Raw genomic sequence first — 25710 nt, forward strand, 5'->3', positions numbered from 1 at the left:
CCAGAAGCTCTTTACCTTTTTACACTCCCACCACATATGGTAGAAAGAACCCTCCTTTTCTTTACATTTCCAGCACTTATTACATGTTTTATACATTTTTGCCATTTTTGCCGGTGTGATATACCATCTATAAAACATTTTCATTACATTTTCCTTCAACCCCACACACGCAGTAAATTTTAAATTTTCTTTCCAAAGTTTTTCCCAATCTTCAAATTGAATGTTATATCCAAAATCTTTGGCCCACTGTATCATTACCGATTTCACCTCTTCATCTTTCGTATACCATTCTAACAATATCTTATACATTTTTGACAGAGTTTTGTATTCATTATATATTATCTCTGTTTGGAACTTTGAACCTTTTTCTGCAAATCCACTTTCCTTAATATCCTTTTTGAACATTTCATTTACTTGGAAATAATGCAACCAATCATACACAAAATCTTTTACAACCTCATATGGTTTTAGTTTCCATTTTTCTCCTTCTTTAGTTGTTAATTCTCCGTATGTGGCCCATTTCCCTCTCATATTTGTTTTCTTAACACTTATAATCTCTAACGGAGATAACCAGTATGGGACTCTTGGTTCCAAAAGATTTTTATATCTGTCCCATACTTCTATTAATGAACCCCTGAAGATGTGGTTCCCAAATCCTTTATGAACTTTCTTCTTATCACAGCATAAGTACATGTAGAGAATGTTCTGCTTTGGGTGCTGTCAGCTGAAATGCTCCAACTTTTACGTCTTCATTTTGTCTTAAAAATATCGGTGGTGTAAGCCAATAGAAGACATCTGAAGGCAGCCCTATATAGGGAAATTTGAATGTCTGATGTCTTACTGAGGTTTAATTTGTTAGAAGCTACCCAGAGTGGCTGAGGTAACCCAGTCAGATGGACGGCATATAAATAATAATAATAAGTAGTAGTAGTAGTAGTGGCACTGTGGGTTAAACCACAGAGCCTAGGACTTGCTGATCAGAAGGTCGGCAGTTCGAATCCCCGCGACGGGGTGATCTCCCGTTGCTCGGTCCCTGCTCCTGCCAACCTAGCTGTTCGAAAGCACGTCAAAGTGCAAGTAGATAAATTGGTACCACTCCAGCGGGAAGGTAAACGGCATTTCCATGCGCTGCTCTGGTTCGCCAGAAGCAGCTTAGTCATGCTGGCTACATGACCCAGAAGCTGTACGCCAGCTCCCTCAGCCAATAAAGCAAGCTGAGCGCCACAACTCCAGAGTCGATCACAACTGGACCTAATGGTCAGAGTTCCCTTTACCTTTTAGTAGTAGTAGTTGTTGTTTTATCCCTCCTCCATTGAGTTGTGACCTAGCAACTATCAAATCTATGTCACAAATATGTCCAAACAGAGACAGAACATCTGTGTCACAGTTTTAGCTCCTCCTCAGAGTCCCACAATGGAACCATTTCCATAGTATTTCCTGCCATCTTCACAGTCAATATGGCATTGTGCACTGATTCCTTTTGAAAAGGCTTTTGTTTTTCTTCTCCAAAGGACTGCTTTCTGTATGGCAAAGTTACTACAGTGGTACCTCTGTTTACAAACCTTTCTGGTTACAAATGCTTCAGGTTACGAGCTCCGCTAACCCGGAAGTAGCTGCTCCTGGTTGTGAACTTTGCCCCAGGTTGCGAATGGAAATCGTGCGCCAGAGGTGCATGCGCAGTGGGAAACCCCATAAGCGAAAGCGCACCTCAGGATAAGAACGGTTTCAGCTTAAGAATGGACCTCCAGAACAAATTAAGTTCATAACCAGAGGTATTTGTTTGTTGTGCTGAGAGACTTTTTTTGTGGGGAGGTTAGTGAACAAGGAGAGGTGAAGAGGCACCATTCCTAAGGGTCCATGAATCGGTGTGGGTTACCACTTTCACCATGACTTCTAAGCTGAGGTAACGCTTTTGTTTGCCAACTCTTCTCCTTTGGGCTCTACTAACTGAAGGCAGGAGGAGAGATTGATATTATCTGTGGAATGTTCCTGGAAAGTCCGTTTGCACAGTATGCTGATGAGTAGGGTGTTCAAAGAGAGGGGTGTCCTTTCTGCTTTCCACCCTATCCATCAAAGCCCCGGCAATATACGAGTCTGGTTTCAGAACATCACTGATTTACATTATTCCCAATCATCTAATCCCATTTCCATGTCGAGATTGCTTTAGAGGCATGCATGCCCTCCCCTGAACAGCCCATTATCTCACTCTATCTCCTGTTCATGTTGAAGAGAAATGTGGCATCCAGATGCGCTGGTAGCCTGCCAAATTGCAGACATACGATGATGTTCCCCAGTGGCTTGCAAACCTAGTGTGAGGCTGAGGCAGAACCAGAGAGTGGATGGATAGGTTATCTGGGAAATGCCAGCAAGCAACCTGAGTGGCCAAGAGACGGTTGCAGGTGGCAGGAGCAGGAAAATAAACTCCATGCATTGCTCAGGAAGAAGGGCAGTAGATGTGGTTATGAGAACCTTGATATAAGCAAGTTCCACATCTGGACACAGGTGATTCTGTAACAATTCTTTGCATTTGGTTCCCTAACACGTTGCATGGACTTCCATGGGCCTCGTACATTCTGCAAGGTCTTCTGCCCTTTCAAACGATTTCTGACTGCTCACATTGAAATGATTTTTCTGCAAGCTACATCCACCTCCCTATCCCTGCCCTGCATCCAAAAGATTTGTGGGTAACTCACCCCTGTGTGGTCTAGTGGTTAAGAGCGGTGGACTCGTAATCTGGTGAACTTCCCTGCTCCTCCACACGCAACTGCTGGGTGACCTTGGGCTAGTCACACTTCTCTGAAGTCTCTCAGCCTCGCTCACCTCACAGAGTGTTGTGGGGGAGGAAGGGAAAGGAGATTGTCAGCCGCTTTGAGACTCCTTAGGGTAGTGATAAAGCGGGATATCAAATCCAAACTCTTCTTCTTCTTCTTCCTGTGCAAGCACAGCTCTGATCCATCCCTCCCAACTGCTAGATCCAATAAGACCATAAGAGGAGCCCACTGGATCAAAACAAAGGCCTCTCTGGTCCAGCATCTTCTTTGCCAGGGTAGCCAACCAGATGCCATGGGTGGCCCATAAGCAGGAGATGAGGTCAACAGCCCTCTCCTCCTGACATTTCACAGCAACTTGTATTCAGAGTCATGGAGCCTCTGATCCTGGGAGCAGCCTGTAGCCATCATGACTTGATAGCCACATCGTCCTTTAGTTTCTCTGATCCCTCTGAAAGCCAGTCAAGATGGTGGCCGTAACCACATTTTGTCAGAACAAATGGAAAGCACTACGTCCATTTCTTTGCTGTAAGTTTCAGGAGCAGGTGCCAGGAACAGGTCAGCAATAACTCACATGGTGTCAGAGAAATTAGCTCTTTATTTAAAGGAACAAGACAGCTCAGGCCTAGAACCTAGAGAGCACAGCAATTCTTCTGGGTAGACCTTGCCCCTATGATGCAGTTTGAAGGTCTCTGCCTTCCCACAGCTCCCTAGGTCTCCCCTTTCCCTGGTTTCTTCCCAAGCAATCTGAAGCTCCATCATTTTGCTTGTCTTTGCTCTGTCCTCTTCATACCTCTTCGGGTTGTAGGACACCAGTTGGGAGGGGAGTTGGTCACAGCAAGAGGGAGTAACAGGCTGGTTTCCTCACCAGCCTGATTCATCTCTGCCTCTTGGTCCCTCTCCTCTCCAGTCTCCTATTCTGCCTCTGATTCTGGATTGTTCTCCTGCTCACTAAACCCTGTTACTTCTTCAGTCTGACCACTTGTCATCTTCCCACCAGCAATCCCCTAGCTTTGAGTCTTCTTCCTTTGGGAGTTCACCTGCTGGTTCCTCCACTCTTCTGCATCCAGCCAGTCCATGACTTCGGAAGGAATAATGGGAAGAGGTAGCACAGCCAGTTGCAATAACTCCTTCCCCTGTAGCAAATAGCTGCTCTGCTGAGGAAGATTCAGGAAATAACAGATTCCTTCTTTCCAAAGGTACATGGACCGTAGGGAGCAAGAAAACTGGTTCATGCCCCTCCAGTCCTTTTCCCTTCTATGTTTGGGGCAGCTTCTTTTTTTTAATATGATTTTATTAAGTTCTCCATATTTCATTACATTTCCATATCAAAAATCAAAAATCCATAACTTAAAGAATTGCTTAAATAAAGCATCGACCTCCCTCCCTCTAATTGACTTCCACACAACTTTACCAATTTCTTCACATTCCTATATCCACTTTTTTACCTGATGTCAAACTTTTAGCACTCACCTTCTTGTATGTAAATCAGCTCCTTATTTTCCCATTACCAAACATTTCAACTCAAACCTACAAACGTTTTCAACTGTTTACAATTTTCTTTCATATAAAGTATAAATTGGCTCCAGTCCTTTTGAAACAATTCATCACGCCAATTCTGGATCTTCCCGGTCAGCTTTGATGTTTGGGGCAGCTTCAGTAAGAAGCCATCATTATTCTAGACGAGCTGAGCAGAGCATGGGCTCTCCGAACTGCCAATTATCCCATTCTGTCACTTGTTCAAATTTGGCCGAAAGATGGCATTCAGATGCCTTGGTCACCTGTTTGGTAGCCAAAGAGTGCAATTTGTAGCTCACCTCTTACTTAGGGTATAAAAATTCCATTGAATTTCAAAAAGGTACCAATTTGATACCTTGTCTGGAAACCTATGAACATGTGTTATACTGAAATAGACCATTGGTCCACCTAGATTTGCCCGGTCTACTTTGGCTCTCCAAAATATAAGAACATAAGAGCTTGCTGGATCAATCCAGTGGCCCTTTTAGTCCTGCATCTTGTTCTCACAATGACAAACCCTCAAGCAGAGCTCAAGAACAAGAGCAAGGAAATCTTTCTGGCACCTTTCCCTGAAACTCCCGTTATCCCTTAATTATTCCTCACACAATGCCATTACCCTTTGCAATCTACTTGCTGGGGCAAAACGTTAGATCATTCATCAGATATCTTATCATTTCTCTACCATAAGGAAATAATAATAATAATAATAATAATAATAATAATAATAATAATAATTTGTTATTTATACCCCGCCCATCTGGCTGGGCTTCCCCAGCCACTCTGGGCAGCTTCCAAAAAAATATTAAAATACCGTAATACATCAAACATTAAAAGCTTCCCTAAACAGGGCTGCCTTCAGATGTCTTCTCAAAGTATGGTTGTTGTTTTTCTCTATGACATCTGGTGCGAGGGTGTTCCACAGGGCGGGCACCACTACCGAGAAGGCCCTCTGCCTGGTTCCCTGTAACTTGGCTTCTCGCAGTGAAGGAACTGCAAGAAGGCCCTCAGAGTTGGACCTCAGTGTCCAGGCAGAACGATGGGGGTGGAGACGCTCCTTCAGGTATACTGGACCGAGGCCATTTAGGACTTTAAAGGTCAGCACCAACACTTGGAATTGTGTTCAAGGCAGCAGTCACAGTAGTACATATGCACATAATTATTGGCAGGAGGTGGGGCATTTATTTATTTATTTATTTATTTATTTATTTATTTATTGGTTTTCTGCCCAAGCACCCTAGGTGGTTTACAAATTTGAAAACACTGAAACAAATGAATGGGATGAAATGCTCGGTTGGAAAAATTTCCTTCCATAACTTTTGATAGAACTGGTGTGCATATAGTTGCCAAGAGGGTCCCAGTCGAGGGGAATGGACCCTACATAGAAACTCTCTAAGCTATTGTGTACACATCTGGGGGGAGTCTAAATCTCACCAGCTGGCCCCAGTCCCTTGCCATGCCTGAACTCGTTGTGTTTAAACGCCCTGCACAGAAGCCAATGTCCATGCTCCCCAATATACACAGACTCCCTTTTTGTAAGATGTAAATTGGACCTTGGAATGTGTGGGGGTTGGTGAGAGGGCATGTCTAGAAGTTGTTGTTGTTGTTACCCCTGGGTTTCCCCAGCCACTCTGGGCAGCTTTCAACAAAATATTAAAAACACAATAAAACATCAACCGTTAAAAACTTTCCTAAACAAGGCTGTCTTCAGATGTCTTCTAAAAGTCAGATAGTTGTTTATTTCCTTGACATCTGATGGGAGGGCATTCCACAGGGCGGGCGCCACTACTGAGAAGGCCCTCTGCCTGGTTCCCTGTAACCTCACATCTTGCAGGGAGGAAACCGCCAGAAGGCCCTCAGCACTGGACCTCGGTGTCCAGGCAGAATGATGGGGCTGGAGACGCTCCTTCAGGTATACTGGGCTTAGGCCGTTTAGGGCTTTAAAGGTGAAAACCTGAACCATCCCCACCTCAGTTATGACCACATATGCTTTGTCCCCTGGAGAACACACAGGGTATAGGATTCAAAGTTTTCAGTGATTCTCTGGGTCTTATAACTATGTTGTAGCCTCAAACTGATTCCAATACCATTCTCCTCCTGATGACAATAGGATGAATGTTTTATTTTTCTTTACACTTACAGTGATAACTGCTTCCTTGTCGTGTCTCCCCCCCACACACACACACACAACACACACACAGTTCACACCTGGTCTGAATAAAACTTCATCAGGTTGCCTAAAAATTCACCTCCATCAAAGTGGTCCATCAGCACCACTGGAGAAAACCTTTCTTCAACTTTCCTTTGAAATCAACTCCACTCATAGGGTTTACAGACAAACCTGTAGTAGTTATCACTAGAACTGTTCCCAGTGGTTCTACACTAAAAACTTTTTGATCAGAAGTGTTTGGATTAAATTCAGGGTAAACTCTTCTGGCTCACATGACTGCCAGGATAGCCAAAGATGTGGAACTTTTTTTAGTAGTTTTGATGGAAACCGAGTGTAGCAGAATGGCTAAAAAATCACACCGCAAATCAGTAACTATCTGGTTTGAATTTCAGCTCTACTATGAACTCACAAGTGAGTTATCTCCTTCTTCCTCATCCGTACTGCCAGTGCAATCATACTGACCTACCTTGGAAGGTCCTTGTGTTGACTGATACTTTTATCATCAATATCAGCAGCACTTTTTTTTCTAAATGATAATATCAATCAGTGCAACAATGATCCATGTTAGCACTTATATACTAAGTGCAGTATCACAAGGATAATAGAAGATGAAGTTCATGTATGATCTGGGTATTCTTAGCAGAGTTGAGAAGAAATGTTACTACTCTTCATATACCTGAAGAAGTGTCAGAAGAAGCTAATGAGCGTACGTTACAGGAGGCAGATTATGGTTGAACATTAGGAGAAACTTTTAAATGGTGAGAACAGTTCAACAATAGAACCTAGAGCAGTGGTTCTCAAACTCCTTCCTCCTTAGACACGTAACAATGATAGAAACAAGTCATATGAGCTGAGGACCATTTGCACAACTAGCAGGGATGCAACCAGGCTAGTATTTTCCCTAAACACAATGTTATTTCCTTTTCCTTAAGAGTTACAAATTTGCATTTGCTCCATGGGCAGCTCCATTGAAATCCTTACAAGTATCACTGACAAACTGTGACCAATAAGTATTATCAACTATCCTGCAACCTTTCTATGGACCACCTGAATGGCACTTGTAGACCACAAGTGGTCGGTGGAGCACAGTTTGAGAACATCTGACCTAGATGTGTGGTGGGCTCTTAGTTGCTGGAGGTCTTCAAGCAGAGGCTGTTTGCTGCATCATCAGGCAGGGGTTGCTGTAATGGACTACTTGCTGCTGCCTCCAACAACTCCATAGAATTGTAGAGTTGGAAGGGTCACCGAGGGTCATCTAGTCCAACCCCCTGCAATGTAGGAATCTCAACTAAATCATACATGACAGGTGGCCATCCAACTCTGCTTAAAAACCTCCAAGGAAGGAGAGCCCGCCACCTCCTGAAGAAGTCCATTCAACTAGTCTTTATGATCCTTGGTATGAACTTAGTTCTTAAACCCTTTGTCCAGATCTGTGAAGGCAAATGAGAGCTAGGTTGTTACAGCCCTAGTGACATATATCCATTTGCACGAGCAAACACCTGTATCTCATTCCAGCAGGAGAGATCCATGGACCTAAGCGGTCTTCCATGCAAATTGCACATGCACCTCCACTTGTCACATGACTCATAATGTGATCCTCTGGATGTTGTTAGATTCCAATTCCCTGCTGGCATGACCAAGGATCAGGGAAGATGGGAATTGTAGTCCGTATGGAGGACTTACTCCAGAAACATGCAGAATGATCAAAAAGTGTGAGAGTTCTTCTGAGATATGATGTCCATCATCAGCTGCTAAGTTTGACAATATGATGATATGTATAATATGATATGATTTCACAACTATTGCTCCAGGATAAGCCAATGGGATTTGCAGTGTCGTTCGAAGGCATGCAAAAAAGCAAACGTGATGTTTGGCCATTGAAAACTTCACTGTCCTTAGTATATAAGAGCTGGGAATATACCACATTCTGCGCGTATATGCACACACGTACATGAAAGCCCACTATTATGTTACAGTGTGCAAAAGGAGGCAATAAAATCATACAATGATTTAAAACATGGAATTTATTGAATTACAATGCATAACTGAAACCAGTAGAGCTAATGTAAAATGTGATGAGAGACTCGTTAATCTGGGATACTAACATTTTACAAACCAAAAAGCATTATACACTGATGTGATGTGAGACTCGTTATAACCAGAGTGAGAAGGAAATTCAGCATATTATGAGGTGCAATAGAAGCCAATATAAATGTGAGTTATGATGTGTGGAGTCGGACACTTCATAACCAAGGAAAATGGATATGAAATCAAGCTTTCTATCGAAACACGGGAAGATAAACGTAAACTTAACAAACATGCACAACCAGCCATGTAAGTAACATACCAAAGGCAGTCCATTTCTTTGCACACAAAAAGTAATTTTACACAGTGCTATCAAACTACCCAAAAAGTAAATATTTCAAAAATGGCATTTCTGTATATGAAAAAGAATATAGAAATGGCAATGACACAAATAAAAAAACATAAGGGCATAAAATATCACAACATTTTAAATGTTTTTCTTTCTTTTAGATTTTACTATTTCATATCAATGTGGTGCAGGATATTGCATAATTATTCTTCTGTACTGGGATATTGTTATATCCCAGGGGCACATCTCTCGCAGCAACTTGCAAATTAGTGGTTCTGCAGCTATGCGCTTTTAACATCATGTTGCATTTTTTAAAGTCCCTGGTTTTGCCACATAACTTTTAAAATAAAATCGCTAACCTTTGTAAAGATGACAAATATTACTTTAGAACTGAATCAAGCAATCGAGCGAAATGATACACTGTTTTTGTTATTACTAATCAAATCCAAAGAGTGTGATGACTAGTACAAACATCTGTACCCAAATATTTCTCAGGCAGGTTGATTTTGCAGGTTCTTTTCATGAAGTGGATGAAACTATATGGTTTCAACTTCTCAGTATATCTCATGTAAAAGATGGGCAGGTCGCTTTAGGCCAGGCATGGGCAAACTTGGCCCTCCAGCTGTTTGGGGACTACAACTCCCATCATCCCTAGCTAATAGGACCGGTGGTCAAGGATGATGGGAGTTGTAGTCCCAAAACAGCTCGAGGGCCAAGTTTGGCCACCACTGCTCTAGGTCATGCTACGAATGTGGTGATTCAGAACAGAAATGATTCCCTATATTTTGCTATTGCTGAGTCTGTTTTAAAAACTAAATGCCAACACCACCGGGTCCACCTTAGAGGGTGCCCCTTAAAATGAATGGTCCCCTTTTGGGAAACAAAGCTCTGTGAAAAAACACCCCCAAGGGGAGGAATGGATGGACCCATTAAAGGCAGTCCCTTCTAGAGATGGCATTGTTGATCCTGTTTCTGTGAGATTTTTCAAGAGAAAATCCTTTAAAATCTGCATGGGAATATGAAGGTTTTAAAAATATTGCAATAGTGGTCCAAGAGCTTCAGCACTGCCTCTACACATGCAACAGGTTCCCCCCCCCCAATGCCTTTTTTAAAAACCCCCAAACAGGTCATCCAGCTAACTGGAGTGGCTAGCATTCTGTTTCCAGCTCCATCTGGCACGCAGGCTGAGACCCTACCTACCTGTGGACTGTCTTGCCAGAGTGGTGCATGCTCTAGTTATCTCCCGCTTGGACTACTGCAATGCACTCTACATGGAGCTACCTTTGAAGGTGACCCAGAAACAACAACTAATCCAGAATGCGGCAGCTAGACTGGTGACTGGGAGTGGCCGCCAAGACCACATAACACTGGTCCTGAGAGACCTACATTGGCTCCCAGTATGCTTCCGGGCACAATTCAAAGTGCTGGTGCTGACCTTGAAAGCCCTAAACGGCCTCGGTCCTGTATACCTGAAGGAGCATCTCCACCCCCATCGTTCAGCCCGGACACTGCGGTCCAGCTCCAAGGGTCTTCTGGCGGTTCCCTCACTGTGAGAAGCGAAGTTACAGGGAACCAGGCAGAGGGCCTTCACAGTAGTGAACACCCTCCCTTCAGATGTCAGGGAAATAAATATCTGACTTTTAAAAGACATCTGAAGGCAACCTTGTTTAGGGAAACTTTTAATATTTGATGAATTATTTATTTTAATATTTTGCTCTAAGCTGCCCAGAGTGGCTGAGGAAACGCAGCCAGATGGATGGGGTATAAATAATAAATTATTATTATTATTATTATTATTATTATTATTATTATTATTATTACAACGTATGGGGCTCCTTGATGCTGTGCACTTTGAGGAAACTGTAGGAAAGAAACATGGTGGCCTCTGGTTTTTCGTTGGGGGCAACCATGTTTGTTTCCATACAATTATCTCTGAGATTGATTGAATGTCATTAAGGCCCATCACTGCCAGGGGGCTTGCACAGACATTGAGCTGCAGCCATTGGGATTAAATGCAAGAATTTCCTTCTCTTAAAGTGCTTTCCGAGGTTGAAATCAGTAGGGCCTGAGAGGCTGGTGTTACGGCAGAATCCGAGACCAGGGAGAAGAGTCGGTGGAAGAAGATTGGAAGAAATTTAAATATTATCTACAGAAATATTGTAAAATTAATGAATGTTAGAAGGATGCTGGAATGAAGTTATATGGCTTTAGCAGAAATGTTATAAAGAATTAAGTACAAATAGATTGTTAATGGATCAAAGGGAAAAATAAGGTCAGAATGTGTTAAGATAAATTATAGGACAGAAAACTGAGGAAGATGGAAAGGATTTGCTGAAACAGTTAATTGAAGTGGAATACAAAAAAGGGAGGTGCGAGGAGGTCGCTGAAACAAGTAAATAAAAAGATAAGATATTGAAAGTATTGGATGTGTTTTTAATTGTTTTTATTTTGTTTTGTTATGTATATGTAGTCTTTTTGTTTCTGTATTGTATTGTTTTGTTTTGTTTAATTCTTTTTCTTTTTATTCTGTAATCTTTAAACTCTTAATAAATATTATTTTTTAAAAAAGAGAGAGAGGCTGGTGTTACTTACCTGACCTGCCAATGCTGCAAATGGCAAATGGCTGCCAGTTACTGAGTGGAGCAAGGTTGAGGCAGTGGGCAGATGGCTGCAGTCCAAGCAGAGCAGTGGACCCTATCCAATGTTCCTACCACTCCCCACTGCTTCTCCTTTCTCCTTCTTGGTAACTAGAAGTGACACGAGGCATTGAGAACCCAGTTGAGGTACAAGGTAAAGGTAAAGGACCCCTGGACAGTTAAGTCCAGTCAAAGGCAACTATGGGGTTGCGGCGCTCATCTCACTTTCAGGCTGAGGGAGCCAACGTTTGACCACAGACAGCTTTCTGGGTCATGTGGCCAGCAGGACTAAACTGCCTCTGGTGCAGCGGAACACCGTGATGGAAACCAGAGTGCATGGAATTACTTTTTACTTTCCCGCCGCAACAGTACCTATTTATCTACTTGCACTGGTTTAGACCACAGCACCACCCGTGTCCACTTCCTGTAAGCAGAGAGGCCCTGTAATTGATGGATTGCCTACTTGCCAGCTCTTTGCCTTGCCTGCTGCTTCTCTGTCCGCATGCTGCTGCCCATTTTGGTGAGATAACCACTACACTCAAACTTCTGCTGACCACCTCACTAAGAGAAGAACATACAGGGTCCACCATCTGCTCCCGACTAAGCCCACCTCACTGAAAAAGAGATTGTGTTGACATGTACCTGCTTTTGGCAGCTTCCGCAAGAAAAATAAATATTCTGCCCACATGTTACTGCCTGCCTGAGTGGAAGAGGAATGAAGATGAATGAATGCCTCTCCCCACAAGATGATGCTCCCTACCTGAAGGACAGGGGCTGCCCACTGTGGCCCATGCTAGCCAGATGAGGGAGAAAAACTGGCCACTGTGATCTCATGCTGATGCTGCCTTTTTCACAGACTGGCCACTGTGTTCTCACACGGATGTGTCCAATCAGAAGGAGAATCACAGGCCATTGTGATGTCATGCTGATGCTGAAGGAGAGAGGAACTGGCCAATGTACCAGCCCACAACTGCTGTTCACCTGAACAACAAGGAGACACTGCCTGGCATGCCAACACATTGCTCACCATGTTCATGAGAATGATGTCCTTTGCACCTTGGACCAGACTGGGGTTTCTTAACTTGATTTTACTCTCCTGTTCCTACATATTAGGTTCCCTTATCAGAGGTCTATAATAACAATGTAATGCATCAACACGCATTTATTTGTACACAAAAGGTAGGTAAAGGTAAAAGGTAAAGGATCCCTGGACAGTTAAGTCCAGTCAAAGGCAATTATGGGGTTGTGGTGTTCATTTCACTTTCAGGCCGAGGGAGCTGGCGTTTGTCTGCAGACAGCTTTCCGGGCCAGGGGCCAGCATGACTAAGCCGCTTCTGGTGCAACGAGACATCATGACGGAAACCAGAATACATGAAAATGCTGCTTACCTTCCCACCGCAGCAGTACCTATTTATCTACTTGCACTGGTGTGCTTTCGAACTTCTAGGTAGGCAGGAGCTGGGACAAAGCTACAGGAGCTCACCCCGTTGTGTGGATTTGAACCACCAACCTTCTGATCGGCAAGCCCAAGAGACTCAGTGGTTTAGACCACAGCATCACCTGCATCCCTATATCCAGTTAAGCAATGATGCTCTGCCCCTACCACCTCGCTATTGGATCAAATATGCTGTTCAAACACTTGTTGTGGGAATCCTTCATTTCCGTCTTGTCAAGTCTGGCAGCAAGATTTGAATATGCTGCCCCTTTAATGCTGGTGGAGAAATAAAAATTCGCTTTCTGATATGAACAAAAGCCCTAGGCATAACAAAGAATACAAGGGCTTCTCTGATCAAAGCACTTTAGGAAATGGGCAGCAAAGTTTTTCAAAGTCTCAAAGTTGCTGCTTTTAATAGTTGCAACTCTAGTTGTCTCTCCCTTACTTTCCATCCCAACAATCAACTCCTTCCCTCCTCCACATGCACGGTGTGTTAAAAAAAAATTTAACAGTTTTATAGGGATGTGCAAAAGTGTTTCAATCCATTCTAACATTGATTCACACTTCCACTTGGGTATTGTACTTTCTGCTACAATTGGTTTATTTTGCAGAAGTCTTCCCTTTGCTTTGTTGTTCACTGATGTGGAAATATATATTTTGGGGTTTTGCATATATCAAAAAACACCATAGACATGTGTATCTCATCCATCAAAAGATATGTACAATTCAATTGCATTCTTGTGTTTTCCTTTTCAGAATTAATAAATTTCCAGAAGGGTAGCCCTGTTAGACTGCTGTAACAAAAACATCAAAGTGTCTTGCGTGACAAGGCCCCCAAACCAGCCCCTCATTAGAATAAAATTCACACTGACACAGAATTTTGGTTTAAGGTTATTGGGCAAATTTTAGGCCACAACTTTATTGATTACAGAAATGTGAGCGGTATTGGCTTAGGCATTGGCAAAGGACTATATCATTTTTATTTTTAAATAAAAAATGAGCAGCCAGGCCAAGGACCAGTGAACGTGCCCAAGCCTGAACCCCCCCCCCCGAGCAGCCATCGCCATAGGGGTGGTGCTAGAGCTACCCAACGGACATCCACTCACGATAAAAGCGCTGTTAGACTCAGGCAGCTCTTGCAATTTCATGAGTAAGGAATTCGCGTCAGAGCATCAGATACAGACTCTGCCCCTAAGTAGTCCTTTGCAAGTCACCACGATTGATGGGAGGGAACTTCTGGGGGGAGAAGTAACCCAACAGACTGTCCCCATGAGAATGAGGGTGACCAGGCACACGGAAGTCATTGCCTTTCACGTAGCCACCCTGGCGGGACCACCCATCATATTGGGAATGAGTGGCTGGCGCTACATGATCCGTTAGTGGGATGGCACCAGCGGACGGTCTCTTTCGGGTCAGCTCACTGCTTGGAACACTGCCACGGGGGGGGGGCGGGGATGGCAATGCCCAGTTTGGCAGGGCTGGCGGTGGGGGGAAAAGGAGAAATACCACCGCAATACGCCGACCTGTGTGACGTCTTCAGTGAAAAGGAAGCAGATAGACTACCCCCTCATAGGCCCTTTGACTGTCAAATCAACCTACTCCCGGGAGCTCAGCTGCCAGTGGGCAAACTGTACGCCATGTCGGACAGGGAGATGCAGGAGTTAAGGGAATTTATAGACAAGAACCTAAAGAGAGGTTTCATAAGGGAGTCGAGAGCGGTGGGGGGCAGTCCAGTGTTTTTTGTAGATAAAAAAGACACTAATAAGCCCAGGCTTGTAGTGGACTTTCGGGCCGTCAATTCGGTGTCAGAACCAGTAGCATTCCCCATGCCCAGGGTTGACGACATTTTGACCAGGGTTAGGAAGGGAAAGATTTTTACCAAGCTGGACCTAAGGGGGGCGTACAACCTGATCAGAATGAGGGAGGGGGATGAATGGAAAACCACCATGTTTACCCCCCTGGGGGCCTTCGAGTACCTCGTTATGCCTTTTGGATTACAAGGGGGTTCAGCATGCTTTCAATCTTTCATGCATCACGTTCTAGGACCCTTGCTATACAAGAACTGTGTAGCCTTCTTAGATGACGTGTTGATCTACTCAGAGGACGAGGAGCAGCATGTCAGAGATGTCCGGGAAGTGCTAAGCAGGTTACAGGCGAACCAGCTATGGGTCAAACTGGAGAAGTGCCAGTTCCATACAAGAGAGGTGGAATTCCTGGGGTACCGGTTGTCCGACAAGGGATTATCCATGGATCCGGGCAAGGTACAAGCAGTACTGGAATGGAAGACACCTAAGACCAGGAAGGACGTGCAGAGATTCCTGGGGTTTGGAAATTTCTATCGGAAGTTCATCAAAAACTTTGCCCACTTAACTGCACCCATCACCGATTGCCTCAGTAGCAAGAAGAAGTTTGTATGGACAGAAGAGGCGCAGCAATCTTTTGACCAACTAAAGAAGGCGTTCGCTTCAGAAGAACAGCTCTTGCACGTGGATCTGCAGAAACCAATGAGGGTGGAGACCGATGCATCAGACCGAGCGGTAGGGGCAGTACTGCTCCAGCCGGGAAGAGATCCGTCTGACTGGAGACCGCGTGCTTTCTTCTCCAGGAAGTTGAACAAGTCGGAACGGAACTACACATTGTACAACAGGGAACTGCTGGCCATTTATGAAGCATTTCGACGCTGGAGACATCTACTAATAGGGGCACAACACAAGATCCAGGTGTGCACAGACCATAAGAACCTGGAATACTGGAGGACGGCAAGGGTACTCAACCAGAGACAAGTGCGATGGGCACAGGAGTTTTCCAAGTTCCATTTTGAAATTCGCTACGTACCGGGGGAAGAAAACGTAAGGGCGGACGCTCTCTCCCGGAAACCAGAATATATGGAGGGAGAGGGAGCGCCGGAAGAAAGACATGTGATACCCAAGGACCACTGGGTGTGTGGGGCAGTATTGGTTGGGCAACGAGAACTGGCAGAGGGGACTGAGGGCGACGAGTACGCCCAAAACAAGCTCAGAGAGCTCCTGGGAATAGGGGGAAACCCGGGGGGGTTGAGGGAAAAAATGGGGCGCTGTACTACAGGGGGGCGTTGTATATACCAGAGGGGCAATTGAGGAGTAGAGTACTCAAACAATTACACGACAGCCCCACGGCAGGACATTTTGGTCAACACAAAACCATGTTGCTAGTCACCAGGCAGTTCTAGTGGCCAAAGGTGAGGGAAGATGTACGGGAATATGTCGGGGGTGTGACCGCTGCCAGCGAGCCAAAGGGGAGAGGGCAGCACCAGCGGGGTTGCTGGAACCATTACCCACACCAGAAAGGCCATGGGAGGCAGTGTCCATAGATTTTATGACAGATTTGCCCAAATCTAGGGGGGAAACGGCGGTCATGGTGGTAGTCGACTTGTTAACTAAGATGTGTCATTTTATAGCTTGCTCACACGCGTTTGTAGAACACATTTTTAGGTTGCATGGCGCCCCCTTGAGGGTGGTCTCTGACAGAGGAAAACAATTCACGTCCAAGTTCTGGAGGAAGCTCATGAGCCTACTGCACGTGGAGGTCAATTTCTCAACGGCCAGACACCCAGAAACCAACGGGCAAGCGGAAAGGGCAAACAGTATTTTGCAACAATACTTGAGGTGTTATGTCAATGAGACGGAGAGTGACTGGGTGGAGAAATTAGCCCTGACCGAATTTGCCTACAATAACGCCGAGCATGTGTCCACGGGCATGAGTCCATTTATGGCCAATTATGGTTGTCACCCTAGGGCCTTTCCAGGGGGAGGGGAGGAAAGATGGAGTGTACCGGCGGCAGAACATTTTGTAGAAGAAATGGAAGCAATACACCAACAGCTGAAGTTGAATTTAGAGAGGGCCAAGGAAGCGTACAAAAGGCAGGCAGATAGGAGCAGAAGGGAAGGAGAGACCATAAGGGTTGGGGACCGGGTGTGGTTGACAACACAAGGGTTACCGTTCAAGGGAGGTTGCAAGAAATTGAGACCGAGACGACTGCGCCCCTTCGAGGTTACATAACAGGTGAATCCGGTGGCCTTTAGGCTCAACCTGCCAGACAACATGAAACTACATCCAGTATTTCATAGATCCTTACTATCACCATACAGGGAAGGGCGGGAATTCCAGGGACTGGAGGGAAAGGTTCCCGCGGCACCACCAGTAGAAGAGAGGGAACGCAGCAGTCATGTAGCAGAAATACTCGATTCAAGGTGGAAGGGTAAACAGGTGGAGTACCTAGTGGCGTGGGAAGGGGAACCGGAGTCAGAAAATGCATGGGTACCAGCGGAAACCATCAAGGATGAGTTTCTCTTGGGGGAGTTTCACCGTAGGTTCCCAAGGAGGCCCAAACCCTTAGCTAGGTTCTGGGAGGAGCAATTTGGCACCACAGACGATGAAGAGGAGTTTGAGGGATTTCCGGACTCTGGGCAGGAAGAGGAAGAAGAAACTGAAGAGGGGGAATCAGATTGGGAAGATTTTTCAGGAAGATGGGATAGTAGTAGGTGGAGAGCAGTTTTCGAGTCATCAGAAGATGGGGGAGATTCTTTCCGGGGGTTCCCAGCCTCACCGCCCAAAGAAAACGGGAGGACAGGGGGTGAGGGGGGTCCTGGAGGGGAGATGGATGTCAGGGAACTGCCATCGGAGCGCAGGGTGGTGGAGAGGCTCTCGGATGCTGGGAGACCCTCGGATGCTGAGGAGGGAACCAGCAGGGGGAGAGGGAGAGTTTCCGCTGAAGAAGGAGGGGAGGAGGAGACAGTGTTGGAGGTGAGGCACAGAGACGCTTCAAGCGAGACCAGTGGTGAGAGCTCGGGGCCTCCCCTTGGGACGCCCACTCTGCGCATAAAGCTGTCACGCAGAGAATCAAGGAGGAGACTTTCTGTCAAAGAACTTTTATGTTGGAAGAAATTCAGGAAACGCCCACTGACGGATTCTGCCAGTGATTAAGGCAGCCACGCACTCATGGCTGTCTGGCCAGAGAGAGTTTAAAACTAACCACAAAACTGGGAGCGTTTTAGTGCTTACGCACAAGCAACCCGTTATGCCATTACAATAGTCTTTAAATTTCTTCCAATCTTCCTCCACCAACGGCAAAGGACTATATCAGACTCCTGCCCCCTTTGCAGGAAGTCAGTAAAGGTAAACCACCCAAAGAGAAAGCCACATCGGGGGAACCCACCTGTAGCTCTCCTCAGTTTCCCCAGAGGTGTGGCATGGACCTGGCCCCTCAAGCAGACTTCGGACAGGATCCAGGCCCTGGATTCCTTTAACGGAATACACTTGGTCAATGGAGGGGTGGGCGGTGGCTGACTTCCTCTCCCCCACAAATCAATGAACCAGTGCCAAACACCAAACCTTACAAAGTTGTGACGATTGCTAAGAGGTAGGCAAAAACCAACTGGCCAGTGGTAAAGGTAAAGGTAAAGGGACCCCTGACCATTAGGTCCAGTCGTGACCGACTCTGGGGTTGCGGCGCTTATCTCGCTTTATTGGCCGAGAGAGCCGGCGTACAGCTTCCAGGTCATGTGGCCAGCATGACTAAGCCACTTCTGGCGAACCAGAGCAGCACACGGAAACGCCGTTTACCTTCCCACTGGAGCGGTACCTATTTATCTACTTGCACTTCGACATGCTTTCAAACTGCTAGGTTGGCAGGAGCAGGGACCGAGCAATGGGAGCTCACCCCGTCGTGGGGATTTGAACCGCCAACCTTCCGATCGGCAAGCCCAAGCCTCAGTGGTTTAGACCACAGTGCCACCCAAATGGAAAAATGCCTACCTGGCCCCCGTCCTAAGACAGGCAACCAACCAAAGTCCAAAGCAAGGCCAGAGGACATCTAAAATAAAGGGCGGGTGGGCAGATGTTCGTCAACGTGAAGCAGGTTTTTTGCATATATCAAAACACACAATAGACATGCGTATCTCATCCATCAAAAGATATTTACAATTCAATTGCATTCTTGTGTGTTCCTTTTCAGAATTAATGAATTTCCAGAAGGGTGGCCCTGTTAGACTGTGTAAGAAAAACATCAAAGAGTCTTATGGAATCTTAAAAATAATGCGAGAGAGAGAAAGTGTCCCTCAGCCCATTACAACACCATCTATAGCTGCAATCCTAACCTTGCCTATCAGAAATAAGTCTCATTCAATAAGGCACACTCCCTGGTAAGTGGGGTTACAATTGCAGCCTATTTTACATAACCACATTTAAGTCCATTTCATTGCAACATTTTATGCCATAAAGTTGTATTTTATACCGAAAATAGTCATGTGTGCGTCTGTTGAAACAAAACACTAGAGCTGATTTATGTTTTAAATGTTTCTGGTAAACATGATTTTGTATTTGACAGTTTAAAATCCTCTTTATTTTGTTCCAATGTATTCCTGCCATGTGAAAAACAACAATAATGAATGATGTGTTCCATTGGTGGTTTTTTTTCAATTCTATCGGGGTTTGGTTGGGAGAAGTGCAAGGACACTTTTAAAGCAAAACTTTTGAAACAAAGATTTGGTGGAAAGATGGTAAACAAATGAGCAGTCAAATCCAGATGGTTCTCCCCATTTTGGCAAAGCGGCTCAGACTTTAAACTCAGTCTACAGGGATGAAATGGCGAAATCAGTCATGATTAAGTGGGCACAAGACATTGGTCATAACATTATGTTTGCTGACTGGGAAAAGTTGTGGACCACCGGAATGAAATTTACGGCATGTAATGCCCTAAGAGAGAATATTATGAAAATGATTTATAGGTGGTACATGACCCCAGTCAAGCTTGCAAAAATTTACCATTTGCCTGATAATAAATGTTGGAAATGTAAAGAAAATGAAGGAACATTCTTTCACCTTTGGTGGACGTGCCCAAAGATTAAGGCGTTCTGGGAAATGATATATAATGAACTGAAAAACGTATTTAAATATACCTTTCTGAAGAAACCAGAGGCCTTTCTCTTGGGTATTGTCGGCCAATTGGTGCCAAAGAAGGATAAAACATTCTTTATGTATGCTACAACAGCAGCAAGAATACTCATCGCAAAGTATTGGAAGACACAAGATCTACCCACCTTGGAAGAATGGCAGATGAAGGTGATAGACTACATGGGACTGGCAGAAATGGCTGGCAGAATCCGAGACCAGGGGAGAGAGACAGCGGAAGAAGATTGGAAGAAATTTAAGGACTATCTTAAGAAACATTGCTAAATTAATGAATGTTAGAATGATGTTGGTTTAGAAATTACGTGGTTTCCAGCTGTAATGGATAAGTAAAAAGAAAAGAAAGGCCAAAAATTAAATGAAAATTAAGGGAAAGGATTTGCTGAATAAATAAATTAGAAATTGGAATACAGAAAGGGGAGGTATGAGGTAGTTGGGGAAGTAAGTTATAAGAAAATAAGGGACTGAAATTATACTTGTTTTTATTTTTGTCTGTTTGTATTATTGTTTTGTTTTGTTTTTATATAATTTTTGAAACTTTAATAAAAATCTTTTAAAAAAATAAAAATAAACTCAGTCTACAGGTAACAAAAGAGACCACAGCTTTCCATAGGAAAAGAATAATTCTGAACAATGCATTCCATTAGCTTTTAATATTTGCAGTAGGAAGTGGACAGAGGCTGCAATCCTAACCGCACTTAACTGGGAGTAAGCTGCACTCATTTCAATGGGAAATACTTCTGAGTATGCATGGCTAGCACTGCAGCTTTAGTGTATATGGGCAGTTTCTAACTGAGTCAGTGTGGTGTAATGGTTAAGAGCGGTAGACTTGTAATCTGGGGAACCAGGTTCGCTTCCCCGCTCCTCCACATGCAGCTGCTGGGTGACCTTGGACCAGTCACACTTCTTTGAAGTCTCTCAGCCCCACTCACCACACAGAGTGTTTGTTGTGGGGGAAGAAGGGAAAGGAGAATGTTAGCCGCTTTGAGACTCCTTCGGGTAGTGATAAAGCGGGATATCAAATCCAAACTCTTCTTCTTCTAACAACCAACATCTTACACAGTCAACAAACAAAGAACGAAGGAAAACAATGGGGTATCTGTGGGGACAGCACCAAGTATAAACCAGTGAATAAGGAAACAACGTACAGTACAAAGCAATTTCCATGTCTATTTACATATAAAGTTTGCTTGTTATTTTTGATTTTGTAAACTTGTGCTGTAATAAACTAAGGCAAGGTTTCTGGTTCCTATCTGCCTTAATGGAAGCAGCCCTCATGACATTGCGGGGATCAAAGGCGAAGAAAAACAAGATTGATAGAGGGTAAATCATTCTTGGAATTTCTTCCCAGGGAAGAAGTTGAATGGTCTTCCGGAACAGATTACAGTCTAAAACCTAGGTTCTAAAACTGAGGTAAAAGAACTGGACAAAAAACATTGATCAAGGGGCGTGGGAAACCACTTTGATTAAATTGTATAAATTTGGATATTATTATAATTTGAATTTGAATTTATATACCGCCCTATACCCGGGTGTCTCAGTAATTGGAATTATTTTGATATTTAGGGAAGGTTTTAATATTTGATGTTTTATTGTGTTTTTAATATTCTGTTGGGAGCCGGCCCAGATGGGTGGGGCATAAGTAATAATAATAATAATAATAATAATAATAATAATAATAATAATACTTACTACTACTACTGCACTGTTAGTTGATTCATGTTTTGTTTAGAAGTAGGTTTTTTGTCAGTTTGCATCATGCAAGCTACACACATGGAACAAATGGCATACGTGTTGCAAACTCATGCAAGTCTAGGGGATATTTAGTCAAGAGTTGCATTGCTGTGGAGAAGGGAAGGGGGAGGAGATTTTTTTTTAAAAAAAGTGATATTTATTGAAATTTCGAAAGATTACAAGAATAAAGAAAAAGAAAAAAGAGAAAAAGAAAAATAATTTAAAAAGAAATCAATCTTTCCATAACTTATCTTTCATTTGCTTGTTTCCTTGACCACCTCACACCTCCCTTTTTTGTATTCTAGTTCAATTAGCTATTTCAGCAAATCCTTTCCATCTTTGTTTTTGTCCTAATAATTTATCTTAATATAATGTAACTTTACATTCTCACCAATTAACAATCCATTTTTACTTAATCCTTTATAACATTTCTGCTAAAACCACATAACTCCATTCCAGCATCCTTCTAACATTCCTTAATTTTACAATATTTCTGTAAATAAACTTTAAATTTCTTCCAATCTTCTTCCACCGACTCTTCTCCCTGGTCTCGGATTCTGCCAGTCATTTCCGCCAGTTCCATGTAGTCCATCACCTTTATCTGCCATTCTTCCCGGGTGGGTAGATCTTGTGTCTTCCAATACTTTGCAATAAGTATTCTTAAAAATATGGAACGCTTCATGAATTTGTGTGTCATCCTTGCACAGAGGCCATGCTAATCTTCTCTGTATCGTTCCAATTTTAGTATATGTGCTGCCGAAGTGAGCACGGGGGGGGGGGGGAGAATCTTGCAACCCAATCTAGGAACATGAGTTTCGGTGCTCAAGCAGTTACAGCAAACTGTTGGAATGCAGCACTACAGCTTGTAACAGTTATCCGATGAACAATGACATTCCAAGGCCACACATACCTGGGTCGCAAGCCAGCAGCGCACGGTTTTATAGCTTACGCTGAGAAAGAAGCACTGTTGCAATCTCCCCATTAATTTAAATCAATTAGGCAAATTAGCAGTTTCCATTTAGATGTTTTGCTACATCAGCCACATTCCAGGGGAACCTGTTTCTTCTCATAAACCTTCGTTTCTCTCCCCTGCTCCTAGTCCCCGGCTTCCTTATGGCATGGTTTTCATTATGGCCCAAAACTATTGCTAAGTTGCCTGCCTTCAGCTTTTGTGTGAAAATCAGGTGGTTTTAACTTTTCAAGTTGTCTTCCCTGGAGGAGGAGGAGGAGGAGGAGGAGGAGGAGGAGGAGGAGGAGGAGGAGGAAGAAGAAGAAGAAGGAGGAGGAGGAGGAGGAGGAGGAGGAGGAGGAGAGGAGGAAGAGGAAGAGGAAGAGGAAGAGGAAGAGGAAGAGGAAGAGGAAGAAGAAGAAGAAGAAGAAGAAGAAGAAGAAGAAGAAGAAGAAGAAGAAGACGCCAACTTGCTTGGCCTCCTGCCATCCTTCGGAATATGCAATGTTGCATTTTAAAAATACACTGCTCAACAGTATCTCTTTGTGTGGGAGCTCATGTCTGGAATCGCAGAGGTTATGAGCAGAGAAAGTAACGCAGGCAAAGCGATCCCTTTCACATTTTTCCCATAGCAGGATGAGAACGTTTCCAGAGTGCCATGTTTTTATGAGCACTCCATAAACACCACAGGGCCCTGGGGCACACGTTGCATTATTAAGGTAAAGGGACTCCTGACCATTAGGTCCAGTCGTGGACGACTCTGGGGTTGTGGCGCTCATCTCACTTTATTGACCGAGGGAGCTGGCGTACAGCTTCCGGGTCACATGGCCAGCATGACTAAGCCGCTTCTGGCGAACCAGAGCAGCACACGGAAACACCGTTTACCTTCCCGATGGAGTGGTACCTATTTATCTACTTGCACTTTGACGTGCTTTCGAACTGCTAGGTAGACAGGAGCAGGGACCGAGCAACTGGAGCTCACCCCATCGTGGGGATTCAAACCACCGACCTTCTGATCGGCAAGTCCTAGGCTCTGTGGTTTAACCCATAGCGCAACCCGTGTCCCTTATGGTATTATTAAATACCAGCAAATAATCCATTAGTACAGAGATGGGGAACCTATCGCTCTTCCCAGTGTTATCGGGCTCCAACTCCCTTCACCCTCAGCTAACAAAACTAGGGGTGATGTGATGTGAGGCGCAGGTAGCGCTTTTTTCTGGGGGTACACAGGGGTACGCATACCCCTAAACATTTTGTGAATCTTTGTACAGTGGTACCTCAGGTTACATACGCTTCAGGTTACACACTCCGCTAACCCAGAAATAATGCTTCAGGTAAAGAACTTTGCTTCAGGATAAGAACAGAAATCGGGGCGCAGATTAAGAGCAGACCTCCGGAACAAATTAAGTACTTAACCCGAGGTACCACTGTACTTTTGTCCATTTACTGTATTTATTTTCCCCGATTTGAACTATAAAATGGTGATTTTCTTGAGTCAAAATGAGAGTATCCCTTAACATTTTTAAAGAAAAAAGCACTGAGTGCAGGAATACAGTAACTGGAGGGTCACAGGACCCCACCCCTGTGTTTGAGTAGCAGGTAAGGATACGTGAATCTGTCGATACTTCAGTTTCTCTCTGTTTCCCTTTTTCTTTCAATGTTAAGTTCAGTTCTCTGCACTGCTATGTCAGTTTGTAGCATGAAAATCCATTAGCATTTTAGTGCAAATTTAAACATGTTTTGGGATGCAGTTTCCCCTAATATAAGGCATTTTTTGTATGCTGTTTTGTGCAGATATGTCTAAGTGGTCGGCTGCGATCGACAGGTAGATCCCCAGCCGTTCAGCGGATATTTAGGCGATCCTTCCCCCCCAAAAAGCTGAATAACTTTGGGTGAAATTGAGAATGGATTTCATGCTCTTTATGCTACTCATGGTGGTGAGGAAGAATGGAAGTTCCCCCAGGATGTCTGATTTATATACATTATTTATACAATGGGCCCCACGTGATTGGCTAATTCCGGGATTCTCCTGTAGGCTAATCAGGTTGCGGATTCACTTCCCCCTGGAGCTGGATTGGGTGGCTCCTGTGGACCAATCAGACTGCTTCATTCTGGATCCTATTGTTCTAGGACAAATCAGACTGCTGCATTCTGAACCCTATTGTTCTAGGACCAATCAGACTGCTGCATTCTGGATCCTATTGTTCTAGGACCAATCAGACTGCTGCATTCTGGATCCTATTGTTCTAGGACCAATCAGACTGCTGCATTTGGGATCCTATTCAACTCAGTACATAACAGGGAAGGCTGTGACTGCCCCATTTCCCCATTCCCAGTACTTTTGTTTGAAGCATGTTATGATGAAAGATCTCTGTTTACCATTGCTTCATTGCATCCCTGATCGTGCATGCTTTATCACATATTAACGCTGAATAAATGTGTTTTCTATGCTTCTTATTTAAACAAGAGCTCACATTTCGGTTTCTGACATACACGTTAAATGATTCCCACAGCCAGTGACACAACGCCCGGTGCCATTATCATTTCTGTGCCATTGCTGGGTAAATAGTCCTCTGCAAAAAAACATATACATTACACAAATCAACGGGTGATTTATGCACTTGTCATTATTCATCGCTATAAAATATTATAATGCTATAAATAAGTAAAAACATTTTTGCAGCTGTAGCAAATGTTTGATTTGTAGATGTAAACTTGGCTGGAACCACAAGGAACCTTGCAAAAGTGCCAAAAACATAGTGAAGTAATTAGCAGATATATAATATATATATATATATGAGAGAGAGAGAGAGAGAGAGATGTGGAACACTATCTAAAAGTAATCCATGTTTAACTTTAACCACACTGATACCCAGCCACAAAGACAACCATCTCTCAGGGAAGTTTGCCCATCTTCTCATCCAAAGCCTGTGGAAGAGCAAGGATAAAGTGTTATACAACAGGAATGATGTTCCACATTACAGATGTGTAAAACAGCTGGGTGTATGATGTCATTCAAAACACTTTGCCACCTCTGCTACTTGCTGTTATTAAAAACAGACATTAATTTTCTTTACCTAATAACACTGTGTAAACCTGTTGTGTCAAATTCTCAAGTTCGCCCTGTTCTTAATTAGCCACGACAACCAACAGCTGCTTCCCATAAACTTCCTCAGGCTGCTTT

The 25710-nt window shown here is 44.0% G+C and overlaps 1 long non-coding RNA gene across 1 annotated transcript; it reads right to left on the reverse strand.

Annotated features, from left to right (window-relative positions):
* Positions 1–4303: 4303 nt before the first annotated feature.
* On the reverse strand, positions 4304–13867 carry LOC309367336. Its single transcript, XR_014167055.1, has 2 exons — positions 12106–13867; positions 4304–4549 (listed from the first exon to the last, which is right to left on the reverse strand). It is a non-coding gene; the product is annotated as an uncharacterized lncRNA (long non-coding RNA).
* Positions 13868–25710: the final 11843 nt, after the last annotated feature.

The sequence above is a fragment of the Podarcis melisellensis genome (genome assembly GCF_964234715.1).
Source record: "Podarcis melisellensis genome assembly, chromosome: 3".
In the NCBI taxonomy this organism is placed as follows: domain Eukaryota; kingdom Metazoa; phylum Chordata; class Lepidosauria; order Squamata; family Lacertidae; genus Podarcis; species Podarcis melisellensis.